The following is a 21,853-nucleotide window of genomic DNA, read 5'->3' as shown; positions in this document are numbered from 1 at the left end:
TAAAAATCGTGCATTTCCCCCCTGAAGATATCATAAAAGATTTATAAGCTACAGCTTTGCCTTTAGCATTAGTCTGGACCACACCCCAGGGCAAAGTATGCATATGCTTGTCTGGCATATTCTAAAATGGATCCTGCCTACTCTCCTTGAAAGCCCTTCTCCTCGTCCCCCCTGCACTAGCTTTTTTTGGGTATGGAAAAGTTCAGGTTCTCTTGCCAGCATAAGCTCCTCATTTTGTATGCTTATCCTATAACAGGCTCTTGGGGAAATGCACAACCATCATCCAATTCCAGGCAAATTCAAGGGCTTATTTGGTTGATTGATTACATTCATGTGTTGCTTTTCTTCTTGAAGACATCAAGGCAGCATAAAGCTAGATCAGTGAGCTGGATCCAGAATGTCCTTTCTGCAAGGGGTCCCACAGGTGGAAGGACCAACAGCTGAAAATCACCTGTCCCACACACCCCAAAAACTTTTGCAGAGGGTCCTCAAACCCCATAGATAATCTTCATAGAGCTCGGTCCCAGCTCCTGCCAACCTAGCAGGTCGAAATCATGCCCCAAAGTGCAAGTAGATAAATAGGTACTGATCCAGAACTTATACTGCAGGGTGCTGACCTTTAAAGCCCTAAACGGCCTCGGTCCAGTATATCTGAAGGAGCGTCTCCACCCCCATCGTTCTACCCGGACACTGAGGTCCAGCACCGAGGGCCTTCTGGCGGTTCCCTCACTGCGAGAAGCCAAGTTACAGGGAACTAGGCAGAGGGCCTTCTCGGTAGTGGCGCCCTCCCTGTGGAACGCCCTCCCACCAGATGTCAAAGAGAACAACAACTACCAGACTTTTAGAAGCCCTGTTTAGGGAAGCTTTTAATGTTTGATGTATTACAGTATTTTAATATTTTTGGGGAAGCCGCCCAGAGTGGCTGGGGAAGCCCAGCCAGATGGGCGGGGTATAAATAAATAATAATAATAATAATAATAATAATTATTATTATTATTATTATTATTATTATTATTATTATTATTATCATCATCATCATCATCATCATCATCATCATCATCATCATCATCAGGGCCTACAAGAGGAAGGAACAGTTGACATAAATCATCTCTGCTCTTGCCTTTCTTCCAATGGGAGCATCATATGAGTGGAGTTCCTTTAATTTCAATCCATAAGTACCGGTACTTTTATTTCAAACTGAAACACAACTACATGTGTAGCTGACCAAATGAATTTGCCTAAAAGGATATTTCAAGGCGAATCTAGGGATTTTGTTCAGGCAAAACATCTGAGAAATATCAGAGGGCACCCAAAGAGATTCATAAGTCTGGCAAAATCTCCCAGGAGAAGTCCATACATGCTTAAACTGAACCTATGAAACAGCCTTATGCTTAAGGATCATTGTGGAAGTGCCTGCTTTGAGTTGGAGCAGAATGATGTTATGCTACCTAATGAGGTTAGCTCACCTAAATTCAGCAGTGGACCTTGGAAACCAGAATGGCTTCCACAAATCACTCTGGTTCTGTGAGAGTAAAATAATGAGAACATTTTTCACTGTATCTGACATCTTCAGGATGTGAAGAGGATCGAGGACAGCTTTTGTACTGCTCTGCAAACCCCACCTGAACCTCAGTGAAGCTTAGATTGAGCAATAGCATTGCAATCTTACTAGTCTTCTATTTCTGAATTGCAGAGGTTTTGGGCAAGGAGGCAAAGCACCCTCTCAATGTATGTGTTGAGCTGTTTGTGTAAAACTATAAACGTGTAAATGTAACATGTAGATGGGGTCTCTTTTCTGCACCACAAGGTGAATGAGACACCATTCTTGTACAAGAATAACTCATTTTGCTTGCTACCCATTTCTTGGTTATTAGTCTCTGCTAGACAACAAACCTCTCAGTCACTGGGGGGGGGGGGGGTTAAATATTGGTTGGTTGGCCATCTGCCACAGATGTTTTAGTTGATATTCCTGTATTACAGAGAGTTGGATGAGATGACTTTCAGGGTCCCTTCCAACTCTACAATTCTTTGATTCTATGAAATGCTTAAGTTGCCATGGAATTCAGCCAAAAATAGAAATTGGATAAGTATGTAGAGATTTCTGTTCAGGACAAACACCAAAGAGGGATAAAATTATGTTGTGTAACCCACGTGGGTGGTGCTGTGGTCTAAACCACGGAGCCTCTTGGGCTTGCTGATCAGAAGGTCGGTGGGTCAAATCCCCGTGACGGGGTGAGTTCTTGTTGCTTGGTCCCAGCTGCTTCCAACCTAGCAGTTCAAAATCACTCCCAAAAGTGCAAGTAGATAAATAGGTACCACTCCGGCGGGAAGGTAAACAGCATTTCTGTGTGCTGCTCTGGTTTTGCCAGAAGTGGCTTAGTCATGGTGGCCATATGACCTGGAAACACTGTCTGTGGACGGATGTCAGCTCCCTCAGTCTGTAAAGCGAGGTGAGCGCCACAACCCAGAGTCATCTGCAACTGAACTTAACAGTCAGCGGTCCTTTACCTTTTAACCCTAGCAGTATTTTTTCAGGCATCTGCAGAAGTTCCTAATTCATAGGAATATAGGAAGCTGCCTTATGGTGAGTTAGACAATTGGTTCATCTAGTTCAGTATTGTCAGCAACGGTTGGTAGTGACTTTCCAGGATTTCAGAGGAAGGACATTCTCAGCCCTGCCTTCCCGGACAATAATTTCCATCACACAATCTCATGCCAGCAGAAAGCATGTTTTGTTTTTGTTTTTGGTCAATGGAACCTTTGGCTTCATTAATTGTTTGCAATATAATTAATTGCTATCATTATGTCAATAATTGTTTGAGGGCAACCCATTGCTGCTCAACTGGGAGCAGCTGATATATGATCACCCACCTGTTGAGTCAAGAGCTTCCCTTTGTATGTGTGGATCAGAAGAGCTACAAACAGAGCATGAAAGGCTACGAGTGCACAGTGAATCAAAAGAGAACTCTATCATTTCCGTCACCCTTCCTCCTCCCCTTTTATTAGTGTATGTTCTCTTAGCCACCGCAGCAACCCATATATGAAATTATGAGCTCTTGTGGTTGACAGGATGGTCTCTCATGATTGTAGTGGAGGAGTTACAACATTTTGCTTTGCTTAAGTTTGTTTCCCTTTGTATTATATATAATATTTTTTATATAAAATATAGATTTCCCTACCTTGTCTCCCCACAGCATTCAAGGCAGGTCCCAAATCTGTAGAGCAAAACATAAAATACACAAGCTACAATGCTAAATAACACCAGTTGCTCACTTGAGCTCCTGTATAGTGTACATTTATTGTACATTTTTGTATTCACTTATATTAATGTTGTTCACTGCTTCAGGAGTCTTTGGGCTAAAAAGCAGAATATAAATAAACCATACTATAAAACAGCAGTTTTAAAAGGTAGTCTGTCAAACTGAACATGGGAAAAGATTTACTCTTGTAATATAGGTGGTGATGTGGTCTAACCAGTGAGCTTGCCAATCAGAAGGTTGGAGGTTTGAATCTCCGCAACGGGGTCAGCTCCCGTGGTTTGGTCCCAGCTCCTGCCCACCTAGCAGTTCGTAAGCACATCAAAGTGCAAGTAGATAAATAAGTATCGCTCTGGCAGGAAGGTAAACACTGTTTCCGTGCACTGCTTTGGTGTTGGTGTTTTGTTGCGCCAGAAGTACATGACCCGGAAAAACTGTGGACAAATGTTGGCTTCCTCGGCCAGTAAAACGAGATAAGCGCCGTAACCCCAGAGTCGTTCACAACCGGACTTAACTGTCGGGGGTCCTTTAAAGGTAAAGGGACCCCTGACCATTAGTTCCAGTCAAGGACGACTCTGGGGTTGCAGCGCTCATCTCGCTTTATTGGCCGAGGGAGCTGGCGTACAGCTTCTGGGTCATGTGGCCAGCATGCCTAAGCCGCTTCTGGCGAACCAGAGCAGCGCATGGAAACACCGTTTACCTTTCTGTCGGAAAAGTACCTATTTATCTACTTGCACTTTGACGTGCTTTCGAACTGCTAGGTTGGCAGAAGCAGGGACCGAGCAACGGGAGCTCACCCCGTCGCGGGGATTCAAACCGCCAACCTTCTGATCTGCAAGCCCTAGGCTCTGTGGTTTAACCCACAGCGCCACCTGTGTCCAGGAGTCCTTTACCTTTGTATGCAACAAAGACAGCAAAATACCCTGTACCACTTTCAAGACTGACACATATAGTGACATGTGAGACAAAGGTACCAAAGTGTTGTGGCTCACCACCCTTTGGAGCAATGTCTGCTAAAGTTTAGTCTTCTTGGAATAGACATAGAGGAGGAGAAGCAAACAAACAAGGAGCTTACAGGGATAGATTCATACGTCATAAGTATTGGGGCTTATTAGCATTCACAATGAATATAAACGCAAAATCCAGTTCCAAACTAATCATATTTCACCTAGAAATCATTTATGTTAAACAGGAAGAAGCATGAAAAAGCAGCAACAGAAATATTGCAAGTGTAGTGATGATAATGAAAAAGACAATAAAACAACAACACTGCAGCAGTCCTAGCAGAGTAGATAAAAATGCATTTTTAATTTCCAAAATGTTTGAACGTCGGTATTCCTTTCTCAAGGGAAAAATGCTTCGCAAAACCTAAAAGCAAAGTTGAAGGTTTTGCTTTTTTCAGTTGGGGACCATATTTTCCCCCCTTGAGAAAAAAACAACAACTGGCATTTGAAATGCTTTCAGAATTAAAGATACATTTTTGTTTCTTTCTCATTTGGCTTCTGTTTGTGTGTGTCCCGGCCCCCTGCTGCCTCCAAGGACTTGATGTAACCCCATGGGATCCTGCCAGAAAAGGTTCTCGGCGACAGTGATTCATCCTTCCGCAAAAGCCTATCTGCAGCCTGCTGTTCCCGCTTGCTCTCTCATTTTTAGATGATAGCATTGATTGGATCAACTGCAAACACAATTCTCTACCTATGAAAATATAGAGCAGTTCTTGCACTTAATTTCAGGCTCAAATAGGCAAATACACTCCAGTGACTGCTGGTGTTTGTTTTTGTTAACAAAATCTGCAGCCCAAATAAAATTTCTATCATTGCATTGTAACAGTTAGACAAGTGCACACAGAAACACAGTTCTTTTGCAAACATTTCCGCATGTTACATCAGCAGTGGAATCAATGTATCCAGCAAATGTGTGCACGTTGCATTGCTATAATATATCCAGTGTCCACAAAGGAACTGGGAAAAAAGTTCAGTTTTTGAATGAAGAAAGCCAGCCAGTCAGTCAGTCAGTCAACAGGATCATTACTTTAAGGGGCTTATGTCTATTAAATAGCCCATTGCGGGCATCACTTTTTATAATCCTTTAAATCATGTTTGAGGCTAGCAACCTTCCCCTAGAGGCCTCGATAAATAGGTTTCTATAGTGTTCTCATTCAGGCAAGATATATAATCCCCAGCTATAGATTTACAGAGGCTACATTTTATTAGCAATCAGAGAACACCAGGGAACAGTGTGGGGTGTGTGTGTGTGTGTGCACGTATATATTTCTGCTGATACAGTTATCTTCCAGAAAATTCAAATGCTCTTCCAATAAATGGTACAGAACAGTCTGAACAAAATGCTAACTTGAAAATGTAATGGTGGCATAAAGTTGTGCCCTGCTCTTTCTTCCAATATCTTCATCCCCAGTCCCTAGCCTCATCGTATGCTCATCTCACTGATGGTATCATTCTGGAAAATCTGTAACGTGGAAAATTTGGACTATTGTGCAGGTAAAAACCCGCTGTGGTGGAAGTGGCTTCAATAGGAAACATCATCTGCCATATCACTTGATTGGATCATGTAGCCAAAGAACAGAAAAATAAAGCATCCGAGTTTTAATTTGGAATCCTTTCAAGTACCCTCCCACACAACTACAATCAAACAAGGAAAGGGAGAGGTCATCAGTACAACCAAATTTAAGGTTCACTGTCTTTGGGAGTTGGAAATAGTATTTGACAATCTTACATAATGCAAAAAGAATACTTTTGCTTCATCCATGGAAACCAAGACTGTTAATAGATCACACAAACTGCCAAACTCATACCAAAATCCTTAAAATCAATGGGTGAACATGCTCCCATAGAAGCCAACTCCTAGGAACCAAGGTCGCTTTACCCTCACAATAAAGTATTTGTAGGGCCTGCCCCCCAAGTTGACGGGCATTGTCATTCAAATGGTGTGTGAGCAACGCATCTTGTGATGGATTATGCTGGGTGGGGCTTACCTGCCCCCCACCATTTATTTTATACTTGCAGTAGCCCTGCAGGATATACATTTTCCAAATAAGTAAATAAAATAGTGGATCCAGGGCTTAGATGAGATTCGAACCTGGAACTTCAAAGTAGGTGTTGACAAATCAGTCTGGTTTTGGTCTGTGTGACTTTCACATGTGTTTACCCATAAGTCCATACTGTCCTGTTTTACGTTAAATGCCTTTTTGGGAAAACCTGTGCAAAGCATTGAACTTAAATATTATTTAATTACATGTTTTATGACTGAAAACCTGCTGGACTAGTCTGGTCTGGAACATCCTTTTATTATGCAAACTACAGGTGATATGTAGAATTAAATAGTTAGCCTATGGGAACTAAATAGCCAACTGAAGATCAGTTTAGTTCATATCAGAATTTGCTAAGATCAAATTTCTCAAGCATTGTTACATTCTAGCTCATTCTTATAACCACAATGTAAGTACTGTACTGTTATGTAGAACACAACTGAATATTTGTGTTCGAACAGCTTGGAACATACAGACGTAAATATCCCATAGTCACACCATGGTTGTGGCTTTAAAACTGTGACTTTGCTCTGATGTTGGTCTGTGGTATAAAGGTAAAGGGACCCCTGACCGTTAGGTCCAGTCACAGACGTCTCTGTGTCTCTGGGGTTGCAGCGCTCATCTCGCTTTACTGGCCAAGGGAGCCGGTGTACAGCTTCCGGGTCATGTGGCCAGCATGACTAAGCTGCTTCTGGCAAACCAGAGCAGCGCATGGAAACGCCGTTCACCTTCCTGCTGGAGCAGTACCTATTTATCTACTTGCACTTTGATGTGCTTTCGAACTGCTAGGTTGGCAGGAGCAGGGACCGAGCAAAGGGAGCTCACCCCATCATGGGGATTTGAACCGCTGACCTTCTGATCGGCAAGCCCTAGGCTCAGTGGTTTACACCACAGTGCCACCCGTGTTCCAGTCTATGGCATATTCGGGTGCTTTTTCTTCATACTGCCTTTGAGGACCCATATCCCTCCCATAGTATGTAGGCTGCCTCACAGCACTTACCAACTTGGTAGAATTCAGACATGCATGGTGATATAATGTTTTAAGAACTTCACCATTTGACATATATATCTAACAGCAACAGAAAGGATTATAAGAAACTTTGTTCTAAGATCATGTTAAAGTTGCAGAGTTCATTTCTGGCTCCTTACTTTGCTTCAGAAACTCCCAACTTTCCTCTTTCACAGCTAATTAAAAGACTGTCAGAAATCTCCTGTTGTTTCCAGTAAGCCTGGAATTAAGTGTAATTCCAAGGTGCAATTAAAAGCATGGTTGGTTTTAATATATATACATATTGCAGATCTTCAGTTCTCTATTAGTAGCGCAGCGCAAATCGGCTTGGTTTGGTGAGGCTGTCACAATTTGTGGACAAAACAATCTTTTCTGCAGATATTGCTTTGTTCCTTATAGACTATTACATTTAAGCTTGGAAATGCTCAACTTTGTAATCAGAAGTTAGCTTGTGACTGCTTAATAATCAAGAATTGAAATAGGGCTGTATTCATTAGAAAGTCATTTATAGGAATAGCAAGGCTATCCTCTGTGATAATAGAATGGATTAAATAAAACTGAGGGTATTGAAAGGGATATGAAACATCCACAATAGAGAGGACATGCAGATCTAAGCAGGAATTAGCATTATGCAGAAGGTTTCTCTGGGGGTAAGTTATTGCATAACCATTTGCAGTAGAATTCTTGTAACCTTACCCAGCATCCTACGACATTAACCAGTGTCAGGTATACTTATACATTAAGATGGGGGTTTGGAATCCATGGCCCTATAGATATTATTAGACAAAAAAATAATAATCTCCTCTTTGGGAGGAGAAAAGACTAAGGAGTAAATCCTATCCAAATCCAGAGTGGAGTCCCTAAGATGGTTGGATTGTGCTTTGTACGCCTCCTTCCAGCAACTCCTTCACCCAAGCTGGTGCCAAACATATTATTCTGCTTTCCTTTGAACAATATCAGTTAGGCTGGGAGGACAGTGTTGTCATCTGGGAAGCCCAGGACCTCCATACACACTGTCCTGGCTTGCACCCCAAGGAGATCACTTTGATGCTGCTAATACAGCAAAAAAAAAAAAAAAAAAAAAAAAAAGCAATGCAGAAGGAGCAGTTATGAGTTACTGGTCTCTACAGCCACAGCAGGCACTGTGATTCTCCTGCAGTTTGACATTACCCCTGGAGCTGCACTCCATTGTCTCTTAAGACAGACAGATGCCAACAAGAACAAATCCCACCATCCCTGGCGCTTAGCTACACTTGCTGGGACCAATGCATACTAGAATCTTAGTGCTACCATTGATGGGTACTACAAGTTCCTCAAATGTTTAAACCAAACTACTTCCTCCTCCTTTTACATTGGATTCTGATATCTTGGTCTTGTTGCCCTTGTGTTCCCATAGGGTTGATTGATTTATTTTACTGGCTTTTCTTCTCTTTGTTAAAGGAATGTTCTTCCATTCTTGAGGGATTATTTGCTTTCTTTTATTACTGTTTACAGAACAGATCTTCCTTGTAGGATCTTTTCAAATATGTGCACTGTGGTTTCCTTCTAGTTCAAAGTGGTCTTCATGAGGCCTAGAGGCTCCATCTTCCAAACCATTACTCATAGAAATAGCCCTACAAACTACAGGCCACCGACTGATATCACTCAGGAATGGGAAAGCAAATGTGCATTAAGTCTATCTGTGTTTGCGGAAGAAATACAGTAACTGATCAAAGTTAACTGAATGTATAGCTCTTACTTTTTATAGATTATTTTATCATTCTGTATCAGGGCCAATGTCTCTGTGTTCAGTTCATTGGTGAACCTGTCTGCCCATCCTTCTCCCCCAGAACTGCTTCACCAGTGGAGTCAAAAGCGCCATCAGAAAGCTGAGGTGGATGGCAAGTAATTTGCTATGTTGGAGGGAAGTGTGACCTTCCACATGGAGGAGCAGCAATTTAGTGAAGGCAGAATTCAGGTCTGGGACTTTTATCAGAGCAGCAGTGGTGAAATGGAAAATAAATGCAATACTTTCAAGAGGAATATCAAAATTTCATGAAAATTGCTCACTACCTATGCTCCCCAAATAAAGTAATGCTTTTCCTCCTAAGTAAAAGTGTAGCTTTGATTTATAAATAGATTTAGTCTTGTTCGAAACCTGATAATGTTTACCCATATCCATTCTTCCCCAACCTTGTGATATCACGCTCCCAAATGGGATTGTATCTCAAAATGCTGGAAAAAATAGGATTTTGTTGTCAAAACAGTCCAAGATATACAATGATTGTTTAAATGCCTTCTTCATGGGCATTTGTATACTTGCTCTAAACAAACAGCCTGCAGAGATCAAAGTTAGATATATCTACCTTTCACATTAACTGGTTTGATTCATAAATATACCGTATTTTTCCGTGTATAAGACACCCCCATGTATAAGACGCCCCCTACTTTTGGAGATTGCAAATTTTGAAAATGGGCACATGCACTATCCGTGTATAAGATGCCCCCAAATTTTTAACCTTATTTTAAAGTATAAAAAAAACCACTGGTCTTATACATGGAAAAGTATGGTATTTAGTCTTGTTTGAATCATGCTCAGTTTTCCCCAAACTTCTGTGTTGAAGTTGTTCCACAACAGCTCTCATAATACCTGCCATTGACCAGGCTGGCTGTGACTAATGGGAATGATAGTCCAAAACATATGGAGAGTTCAAGCTTGAGGAAGGCAGCCTTGCCCTGTAAGAAGTCTTTAAAGATAAGACATCAGGGTGAATCTAGTTTATATCATCCCTACCTTGCTGGCTATGCACTTGGGTTCGAGTCTGTCTCTGTCTCTGTGTGTTTCTAGAACAAGCTGTTTTTCCCGTATCATCCAGTGTTCTTCTATTGTCATCTGACAATAGAATATAAATACTAGAATAAGGCTCAGTAAGGATTTTTGCACTCTGAAAACACTCCATGTCTCTATTAATTCCTACAACGTTGTATTTGTTGAGATAAATCCTTTGGTTTAAATTTGTTTTGAAAGATTATAAATGAATTGGACTCTACTGTCAAGCAGCATCCACAAAAGCTTTGAATTGCACTTAGGTAAGCTGTGCTTCATGAGGAGTTCATTTGTGGTGTGTGCTGAAAATTCCTCCTGCGTGTTTTCTTTCTTTCTAGTTCTTCACCATTCTCCATCAGTTAAGAAGGAAATGAATTGCATTTATCAAAGGGAGGAGGAAAGTTAAGTCAAATTCTCATGGGTGGGGTGCATAATTTTTATTGCACTTACCATTAAGGTGGATGAGGGCTGTTTATCCTTTCATCCATTCTACAAATCATTTCTTCCATGATTTATGGCTTCTCAATTGCCCATGCACTAGGAAAAAACACACACCATAAGGCAGTGGTGGCCCATGTGATGTAGTCCAAAGCATCTAGAAGACAATTCCCATCACACCTGACCAGTGTGACTGAGATTCAGGGATGGTGGGAGTGTTATCCCATCACCAGCAGTGAAGTAAGATTCAATTGCCAAGCCAGTTGTGGAATAGACGTCAGGAGTGTATGCAGGAGCCAGGCCCTGTGACTGGTAGGGCCTCACAGGACTGGGGCCTTCCTGAGTTTGGCCTGGAAGGGCAAGGTGCGGCCACACAGGTGAAGCTTGACAGAAGACTCGTAGCACCTGGTGGCAAGGGCCAGGAGGGGTATATAAGACCAGCAGTTCCCTCTGGCTCTTTGCCACAGCAACACACTACCCACCTAACTGTGCTTCAGCTTCCTGAATCCTGGTTCCTGACCCTCGGACTCTTGGCTTCCTGACTCCTGGTTTCCTGATTCGTGGACTCTTGGCTTCGTGGACTGCTGACCCTAGACTGCTGCTTCCTGCTTCCCGACCTCTACCCTGGTCCCGACGTACCAAGCCGAGACTCTGACTGCCTGTAACCCGGACCATGACAATAGAGTAGTGCCATCTTGTCCTTTGCAGCAGCAGTGACAGCCTGCCCTGGCTCTCATGCTCTTATGTTAAAGCTAGGAGATGCCAGACCTTCTTGGCTTAGCATGAAAATATAGAGTCAGTTGGGATTGCCTCTGAAAGCCAGCACAGCTCTCTACAAACTCTGCTGCTGCCTTGCCATTCCCAATGCAGAAAGTGGGAAGGATCACTGCAGAAAAAAGAGCAGGTTGCTAAAGCAGGTGCTAGGACACAGGGCAGCCTTCATGAACTTGGTGCCTTCCAACTTTGGGGACAAAACATCTCAATAGCTCCAGCCAGCATAGTGGAAGCTAACATAGGAAAGGGGATCAGGCTGCCACAGCACATATCTGAGGGAGAAGCACCTCATCCCAGCAATATTGTCTTCTGCTGTTCCTGACAAATGGTGACCCCCCTGGTCGTTTGAAAGAAATACACTTTTCACATACAATTTATAACCAAACATAACCTGGAAATTAAAACAAGGATGACATAGGGATGGGTTAATCGGTTGGTTTTGGTTTCTCATTTTTCAAACCTACATTTTCCCATCAGTTTGCAGAAGAGGTCCTCATGAAAATTCACCAGCATTTTAGTGCAAATTAATCCCAATATTCACACTTTTATGCAATTTTGCCTAATACACACATTTTTATAACTCACATTTTCTCCAATATTCTGGTTCTTTTTGTAATATAATGCACTGTGTACATTATTTTCACTAATATATACATTGCTATGGAAACTTACCTTAGTATTTGCATTTTTGTACACACTGCGTGGCTGGAGAACTGCATTAAAAATTCAGAGAAGTGTGGATTTTGAAGGACAGCTGTGTTTCAGTTCATGTATTCTCTCATGTGGGTTTGGGTTTAAATGAAACCTGAATCAAAAGTCTTGCCCATCCCTAGCTGGAACCCAAAATATGTTTGCTTGAATGTTTACTCCATAGAAGCAAACAAATATATATATATATATATATATATATAACAATATATTTCAGAGAAATGTTTAGGATGGGAATATCAGTGTGAAATACACCATTATTTCTTTTGCAAGACTACTAACATATGGAACTAAGCCCCACAATTGTTTTTGTTTTGCTTTATTTATGTGTTTAGTTTAAGGGGTTTAGGTTGGGTTTTGTATTGTTTATATATTGTACTGTATTGTTTTGCTTTTCTTCTTTTTTGTTATTTTTTCTTTTCTGTTTTTCTTCTTATTTCTTCTCCTTTTTTGTAACTTTGAAAAGTAATAAATATTATTTTTTTTTAAAAAAAATAAGCCCCACATTATCACACTGTCCTTCCTATGGCTCTCCCAGCCTTTCCCCCCAACCTGGTCCTGTCAATGGGAACAGAATATTAGCATGGTTTGGTTATGGAGTGAAGTGGCTGCAGGCAGGGCGAGTGGGGGGTAAGCAAAACAAGATATATGTGATCGTTGCAAGAAAACTTATTTGCAATTTGGGGGCAGCAAACAGTCATTCTGTAGCTCATCCCTCGTGCCACATCAAATAGATGTTCTGCAAGACCTTAAAAGTTTTTCTTTTCTTTTCTGCTACAGCTTGATGATTTATTGTGTTGTTTATTTGTTCAATTCTTTTGTTTTTCCTTTCCAAGGATGGCCTTTAGAAACCTGTGGGGAATGTCATAGAACAACTGGAGAATAATAATAATAAAAAGGATTCTCTTCCATCAAGGCTGTGCTGCGTGGCACTTGACAAAAAGCCTGTTAGTTTTGCTTCCTATTTGTCTGCTCAGAAAGTTTAGCAATAAAGCAAACATATTAAAACTCAACTGAATCCACAGCTGGTTAGTATATATATGTTGAGGAAAGGGCCATCTTTCCATAAAAGTGTGCTGTTTTGCAACTCAGGAATCCTGGCAAAATTTATTGCATCTGTTACACACCAGTAGAAGGATAATAATGCAGCTATCCTGTTCAATCTCAGCAGTTTAACAGGAAAGCATCTGTTCTTGATACAATGTTATTTGGTAATATTTACACTTTGGGCAATATACAGATAAGTATGGTGGGTATTTATGGTTGTTGTATGCATTACGTAACTTTCAATGTTGATCCTCCCAGTTTATCTCTTCTCCAAGTTGAAATTCAGTCCTGTGCATTCCTCCCCCCCATAAATTTGCATTAAAAACAACCATACAAATTCATCAGCATTTAAGGGCAAATTCATTCTAATTAAATACATTTTATATGGAGTTCTAACTAATGCACATTTTGGCAAGCAATTTCCTCAAATATATACGTTGTTTTCATCAATATTCATTCTTATGGACACTTTCCTGTGATATGACTATTTTTGTAAACATTGGTTAACAAACTACATAGTAAAATTCCAATACGTGTGGATTTCAAAAGATAGCTGCATTTTGATTTGTTTTATAAAGTGTAAATTTGAATAGGCTTCATAGGAGACCTGAATCAAATTTCTCCCTCCAGCCCTGCTTGCAGGTAATTTATTTCCAAATCTTCACATCCTTCAAGAGATGTGACTTCAGCTCCTTCATCCAATCTTGACTTCGTCACCTGCAAAATGCTCGAATCCCTGAAGGACATCCTTTCCAAACGCAGTCCTTATTGACACTTCTGATTTCAAACTGAACTGCTTTCCAACTCTGCAGGATACACAGAGCTTTCACCTTAGAGATTTCAAGGCCTAAAGCAAAGTCAAACATTGTCCACAGACAAATATGGCCAAAGACAGTTTTCCATTTATATCTCAAATTTATCCAGGATTGAGGAACTTGTATGGTAAATTTCAGTGTGGTCCTCCAAGTCTCTTTAACTCAGGCTTCCTCAAACTTGGCCCTCCAGATGTTTTTGGCCTACAACTCCCATGATTCCTAGCTAGCAGGACCAGTGGTCAGGGATGATGGGAATTGTAGTCTCAAAACATCTGGAGAGCCGAGTTTGAGGAAGCCTGCTTTAACTGGATCTTCAGAAGTTCTCCAGGCCACATGCCTCACTTGCTGATCTTAATATCTAAAATGTTTTTGCCTGGCTGCAAAGAGTCATTGAGACCTGGTAATACCGCTTGCTTCTCTGGCATATGTAGAATGTGTGTAGAACATATCCTTCTCTGCAAAAGTAAAATTTACATTTGCTTGCCCAGGCCTCCTGGCTGAAAAAGTTTCTACACCCCTTTGATCTCTTTCAGCTGTTGCATCATTTTCCCAAACTCTTGGGTCACTTCCTTGAGTCCCTTGCTTTCTCCTCCAGTTGAAAGAGCTGAAGGACCTGGACTTAAATGTCTACTTGGTCATGAAGCTCCTGATGTAACCTCAGGGAAGCTTAGCCCATCTCACAGGATAGATAAGAATTCAACAGCCTTTTAATATGTAACATCTAGTTTTACTACTGTCAGTTTTAATGTGCAATATCTTTTAGCCTTGCTGATGTTAGGCTGATGGTTTTATATGCTCTTTGTTATTGCTTTTAGAAATTGTTAGGTGTATGTTTATGATTATATTGTATCATTTTATGGTTATTCTGTATGCCTCTCTGGGGTTCTTCTCACAGAAGAGTGGGATTCATTTATCGTTGCGGTTGTTGTTTGTTGTTATGTGCACTATTATGTGGCTTCTATTGAGAAAAAACAGAACACAAATGCAATAAATAATTATGAGCACATCTTAAAAGAAAGGGAGAAGGAAAAATGAAATAATGTGTCCTGGGTACACATTTTTATTTTAATGAACTATGTCCATTGTCATTGTCTAAGATTGGATGAAAATATCAGATATGATAGTTTGAGCAGGATAAAAATAGTTATTGTGCTCCAGTGAAAATCTTTGGGTTTAAAACCCCACAGGTATAGGGCTACCACAAATTTTGTGCTTGGTTAACATTCCATCTTGGCCTGTCCTGGTCTTCATAACTGGAAGTTTCTAGGCTGCCCCTCATCTGAGGATCACGGGGCAGTTCACAATATAAAAACACAAAAATACATAACATACTAACAAATATGTTCCCAATGGTTGCCGGGTTGTAAGACATAATGGGCTGCAAACTGTCTTAACCTGCTTATGCTCCACTTCTGGAAATAATTCTTAAAAAATATCCCAATCTCGAATTCTGGAGTGCAATGAAGGACAGTAATGCCAGCTCAAGATATTTTGCTATCTAACGTGAAAAGGTAAATAGTGCCTCCTACCCACTCACACGCCACAGTCAAGGTATTCCAGGTCAGTCAATTTATTTTGATACCTGAGGCAAAAAAATGTCACAAGTGGGAGTGCGTGTAGAATACATTTTACTTAAATGACTACCAATTTGTCCGTCCTTCCATGATGCTAAACAGGGGGCAGCCTCACTCTCCCTAATGGAAGAGCTGGCCTTTCAGGCAGAGAAGAGAAGAGGGCTAATAAAGTAACAGAGCAGGGCAAAAGGCTTTTGTTTGAAGGAAAGCTAACAGCTGCTTCCAGTCCTTTTAGGGAGTTTGTTAAGTGAGCATCATAGCACCTTGGCTTTCAAAGCCTGCTGCTAAGAATTCCCCAGATCTCCTCCTGTTGGTTTTGTGTCTCCAGCTCCTGGGATTCCACCTCCCCTGCTGGCGACAGAATTTGCTGCTGTACAGAGGGATCCCTTTTGTGAAGCAGTTAATGGTCAGAGATGCTACATACTCCTGCTGTGTGTGATGTTCTCAAATGGAATGGTTAAGCTTTTCATCATGTTTCTTTTAAAATCAAATTTAAAGGCAGCCCTTCTTCTTAAACTTCTCCTTTAAATCCTGATTTGCAGCTCAGCGCTAGTCATGCCAATGAAGCTGCAATGTTGTTGCTGCAAAAAGTAAATAGCGGGGAGCACAGAGGGGGTTTATAAGAAGAGGGTGAGGGGAGTCTTTTTGTATATAATCCTATTTTAGGCTACACCTGATGTTCTTAAAGCAGAGCTTTACTAGAGAGAGAGGAAAGAAAATAACCGCAATTTTTTTTATCCTTAATCACACTACTTGCAGATAGCCATATGTAAGAAAAATGTCGTGTCAGATAAGCCTAAAACTTATTTAAAAGATTACCATCTTTACTGCTGTAGTGTATGTTAAATGCCAAGCATGGTTGAATGGCTGTTATGAGCAAGAAGTAATACTAAGCTAATGTGATAAGATAAAATAAACAGAAGCATATTTCATTTTTGCATCCAGAGAAATACACAGAACTGGCACCCATATGTACTTGTCACTAGGGTGGGGCAACTGGAGCATGTGCCTTGGATACAACCTGGCCCCAGAGATACTGCAGTGCACTCTAGGTGAGACTGCCCTTAAGACTGATTTGAAAGCTGCAGTTGTGGCAGGTGGACTGTTATGCAGCTTCCAAATCAGTCTTAAGGGCCTAGTGGGGGCATAGGCAACCTCGGCCCTCCAGATGTTTTGGGACTACCATTCCCATCACCCCTGACCACTGGTCCTGTTAGCTAGGGATCATGGGAGTTGTAGTCCCAAAACATCTGGAGGGCCGAGTTTGGGGATGCCTGGCCTAGAGGGAACATGTAACACCAGACCTGAAAAGTGTGCACTGGCTGCCAAACTGCTATAAGTCAAACTCTGTTGGGGCTCTCTAACCTTGGGTTAAGTACTTAATTCGTTCCAGAGGTCCGTTCTTAACCTGAAACTGTTCTTAACCTGGAGCACCATTTTAGCTAATGGGGCCTCCTGCTGCTGCCGTGCCGCCGGAGCACAATTTCTGTTCTCATCCTGAAGCAACCCGAGGTACTATTTCTGGGTTAGCGGAGTCTGTAACCTGAAGCGTATGTAACCTGAAGCGTATGTAACCCGAGGTACCACTGTACTTGCCTCAAACCTGGATCTAGGCATCTAGGGAGTTCTTTTATTTTACTATTTATTTCCTTTCACCAAATTAACTAACACAAAGGTTTTCTTATTGGACCATCTTACTTCTATAGTATATCTTACATCTATAGGGGGACACGGGTGGCGCTGTGGGTGAAACCTCAGTGCCTAGGACTTGCTGATCGTATGGTCGGCGGTTTGAATCCCCACGGCGGGGTGAGCTCCCGTCGTTTGGTCCCAGCTCCTACCCACCTAGCAGTTCGAAAGCACCCCTGAGTGCAAGTAGATAAATAGGTACCGCTTCATAGTGGGAAGGTAAATGGCGTTTCCATGTGCTGCGCTGGTGCTGGCTCGCCAGAGCAGCTTCGTCACACTGGCCACGTGACCCGGAAGTGTCTGCGGATGGCACCGGCTCCTGGCCTCTAGAGTGAGATGAGCGCACAACCCTAGAGTCGGTCACGACTGGCCCGTACGGGCAGGGGTACCTTTACTTCTATAGACTGGCCTTTGCTCAGGTCAGTTAGATGCAAGAAACCCAACAAAGTGCCTTCCTCTGTCTTATGTTGCATGTATATTGGACCACTGACCTGGAAACAGGTCAACTGATGATTCAGCATGAGTTGTTGGTTGTCTTAAACCATCAGTGGTTTGTTTCTCATTGCTGCAATTTTTGTAAGGATAATTAATTTTATTATTATTTTCTAATTTATATGCCACCCTATACCTGCAGGTCTCAGGTTGGTTCACAAGATAAAACCAAGCATACACAAATACTTTCCAAGTCCCTAATTCTCAACAGAACCATATCTGTTTGGGTTTTTTTGTGTTTTTTATTATTATTTATATCGTCCACTTCCCAAAGGAACCCAGTGCAGTGTGAATTGCAATGCTGCCATTTGTCGTGTTGTAAAGATATAGTTTCAGGGATGCTTTATCCTAAGTACATGGACTAGAGCTGGGATGTGCATATATGTATGAAGAATTTGTTGAATCACTGAGACCTGCTTGTGTGCATTATTGCCTAGGCACACTGCCAAGAATAACACGATGAGCTAGCCTTTCCTCCTAGTCACCTCTCCCCTGCTGTTGAATGATGTGCTCCTGGTGACTAGTGATCCTTATCCAGCCTCCTTCTTCTTGGGACAGAAACACTATTAAAGCCACAGTAAGTGAATGGAATCCTGCTCACCTGTGTCTTCTAATCTGGAGGAGTGGGTTTTATACAAAATGAAGTGCTGTCCTTCCAGGTGGGAAGGTGATTCACAGTTAATTAGCATCAGATTCAAAGAGGAAAAATGGAATCGCCAACTTGCCAAAAAACTTAATTGACTGCAAGAAGCAACCAGGTAATTGTGTGTACCTGTGGCCAGGAATGCTGACCATTGCATTGCATATTCTTCTATGTGATGTGTGCAATGAAGTTTAGTAAACTTCAATGAGCATAAACAAATGAACAGTATGCTGCACACTGTTGACACTTCATCCTTGCCAGTGTCTCAAACATATTTGTTCAATGTCCCCTCCTCTTTAAGGGTATTCTGTTAAAGGGATCCGGGGTTGTGGATCCTGTTCGAAGCCCAGGTATGGGCTAGGGCCATGCCACCACCCCATCAGGGACCCTAGAGGAGCTTGCAATTGATGTACATCAACAGGGTTCCCCCTACTGGTGGTTGACCCTTACGAGACTACCTGCATGGCGGGCAGGAGTCAGATATAGTTGGTTCAGTTCCAATGCCTAAGCCAATACCACTCACATCTGTAACCAATAAAGTTGTGGCCTTATTTATCCCATTAACCCAAAATATTGGTGTACATGTGTGGTGGGGCTCAGGGCCTTGCCATCCAAATCTTTGTGTGTGTGGTCATTATAAACCTCAATCCCTCAACTTCAGTCCAGTAACATATGTCAGACATTAACTGTAGTCGTTGCACTTTCACCTTGAGAATAAAATCAACATTTCATCTAATGCATCTCTTGAGGATAAAACTTCCAATGTATCTCATATTTGGTACTTAGTAACTAAAAAAAAAAAAAGTGGAGTGAGGGAACTACATAAAAAGAAATGTGTCCTATATAATTAAACAGTAGTCACCACTGGATTGAAGTGTATCATCTATAGCTGTAGTGGGCTAAAAATATACCCTTAGCTTACTCACTGGTAGGGCATTATTATGCCTTTCAATATATGTACCTGCAACTATAAATTATGTGGCATAATGATACACCTACAAGCTGTGTTAATAAATAGAGATCTACTAAGTAAAATGGAACAAGTTCAGTGCTTTAATAGTTGGGGGACTTATGAGTCAAACTGACAGGATCAAAATATAATTCTGGCAGCTTTTCTGTTCATCTTTCAGAGTGTGTATTTGGTTGCCAGACAACTAACAGGACTGGAAAAGCAACCAGTATTTGCATCTGAAAATACCAGTGAACTTCAGATTCTTCCAGGCTCTGTCTATGGGCCTTTTCCCACTTACCTTTTATATTGGTATAGTTGCTCAGTTTATTAAAAAAAATATTGTTATTCTCATGATTGGCATTCTCACATTTTCAACATAGCCATTATTCAGCTGCTGATCTGCAGTGATATACTCATAAAATTGATTTTCTTCTACCACAAAAAAATAAAATAAATAAATGTGAAAGATCTGGGGTGAATCCTCAGTATTTCCACTTCTGTGGAATATATTCAAGGGGTCGGGGGATTGTGGGCATTGTCCCATTTTTTAAAATTATGTTTTCTGTTAGGTCCAATATGAGATGAATAAACCATTGTTTCCTTATCAGTTGTGCATACTAATACTGGTATTGTGCAAACATATTGCCCATAACAGCAATAATTATCTGCAGATAGAATTTAATCAGAATAACCAGCATATGAGAAGTGCACCCAGCATATGCAGCAGCAGCAATGGAGCAAAATTCACTCTGCCTGTTCCTGCTTTCCTATTCTTGTGTTCTAATTGAACACCTGAAGAGGGAAAGCATTTGTTTAGGATTGTGACTCCTGAAACAGAAAATCCCACAATTACCTCTCCCTCAGACTAAGAATGCAAAGTGTCAAATTAAATAATTACCAATTTGTTGTTCCCACATGACACCTAATATCAGCTGCCCGAGGCAGCTTCCTCCCTCTGTCTAATGGTAGGGCTGGCCTTACATAATCACCTGAGGCATAGATACTTCATAATACTATTGTATGGTTCTTACTGTTTTGGAATGAATTAAGTTTATTTAAGTGCTTCTGAGTGCCAACTGCATAGATTCAGCATTTCCTGAGAGGATTTTTTTTTTTAAATAACAACTCAGCCTACAGTTCTGTGCATGCCTGCAGAAGAAGATTTGTTCTGGGAGAGCGAAGACAAAGCTGAGTTGAACAGCATCGAGACGGATAAATTATACTCTGCATATACCCCAACATGTCTTTATTTCTCTTTCTCATCTTCCATAATTTACAGCACGTTGCTGTATTGTCCCATTATTGAATTTTCAATTTGCATGATAGTTGCTTTGATATCAAATAAAAGTTGCACTAGTAATCTAAAGGAAAGCGCATTAAGGTTATTTCCAGGAGGACCAGACGGTGCAGATGGCTCATTATTGCCTTAACCCAGAATTTAATGGCAGCTTAAAGAAATATGCACAGAGAGACTCACACATGAACTCACAAATGCCTGCAGATCTGTCACAGCAGTCAGAGAGCTAGTAAAAAAAAATACTGGACATTATCACATGCAGGTCTTCTAATAGCCTGCTGGTCTCACCATGTGCCTCATCACAGTGTGTATAAGATAGAAGCTGTGAGTTAATGGGGTAAAAGGCCATGCCTTTTATGTGTTTGTCAGAAAACCTACTTTGTGAGCAAAAATAAGAACATTAGATAGATCAAGGAAATACTGTGGATGATTAGGAACCTACAGCCAAAGCCTTAGCTGTTTCATTCAGATCAATGGGTTGTATTCAATGGAGTGTTAAGGTGAATGTTCTCTCATTGTTCTCCTTTTGCAATGGAATATTCTCCCCATTTCTGCCCCGGCTTCGTCCAAATCTGTTCTAGAGAATAATAGGGGAATTCCAAACTGATCCTTCCACTAGTCCAATAATGTAGTTGAATTCCGTTCAATATGTGAAATTCAACCCCTTTCAAACCCCCCCATTGTTTCCTTAGGGTTGCTAGGTCACAATTGTGTCATGACCATAGAAGCCACAACTCAAGTGACCCTATGTCCCATAAATACCTGATCCAGAGTCCCAAGTCTTCTAAAGCTCATGAGTCCTCCTTTTTTCAACTCTCATATCTCCATTACCAATGGAAGCTCTTCTGTTTTCCTGTTCCTTGGGTTCTCTGTATCATTGGACCTCTTTTCAGCTATCAGATTGCCCTTCATGACATGTTCATCTCAGCCAAACTGACAGTAATTCTTTTCCTTACAAAAGCTAGATGGCAGATACTTGGGACATGCAATCAGTAATAGGTTCCTCAATGGCAATGCATGAAGCCTGGGGCTAGGAAAGCATATGGCAAGCTTTAGTACCCCTATGTATCCCTGATTCTGGCATTCTTTGGCAGGTCTAAGGACACCTCCATCTACCACCATGTTTCCCAAACTTGTATCTCCAGCTGTTTTGAGACTACATTTCCCATCATCCCTGACCACTGGTCTTGTTAGCTAGGGATGGTGCGAGCTGGAGACCCAAGTTTGGAAAACACTGATCCACCACATGCACTTCATAGACATCCAGCAACTTCAGATGATACAGTGGTGAAGACTCAATTACTTG

At 41.4% G+C, this 21,853-nt stretch overlaps 1 long non-coding RNA gene across 1 annotated transcript in view; it reads left to right on the top strand.

Moving 5' to 3' along the window:
* The window catches only part of LOC309373874, a 39,548-nt gene extending 26,634 nt beyond the window's left edge, over positions 1–12,914 (top strand). The window contains exon 3 of the long non-coding RNA XR_014170261.1: positions 12,875–12,914. This is a non-coding gene — a long non-coding RNA (uncharacterized lncRNA). The remainder of the gene's footprint in view (positions 1–12,874) is intronic.
* Positions 12,915–21,853: the final 8,939 nt, after the last annotated feature.

The sequence above is a fragment of the Podarcis melisellensis genome, assembly GCF_964234715.1.
Source record: "Podarcis melisellensis genome assembly, chromosome: 7".
Lineage (NCBI taxonomy): Eukaryota > Metazoa > Chordata > Lepidosauria > Squamata > Lacertidae > Podarcis > Podarcis melisellensis.
Note: the sequence above shows the minus strand (reverse complement) of the source record. Positions and strands in the feature narration are given on the sequence as shown.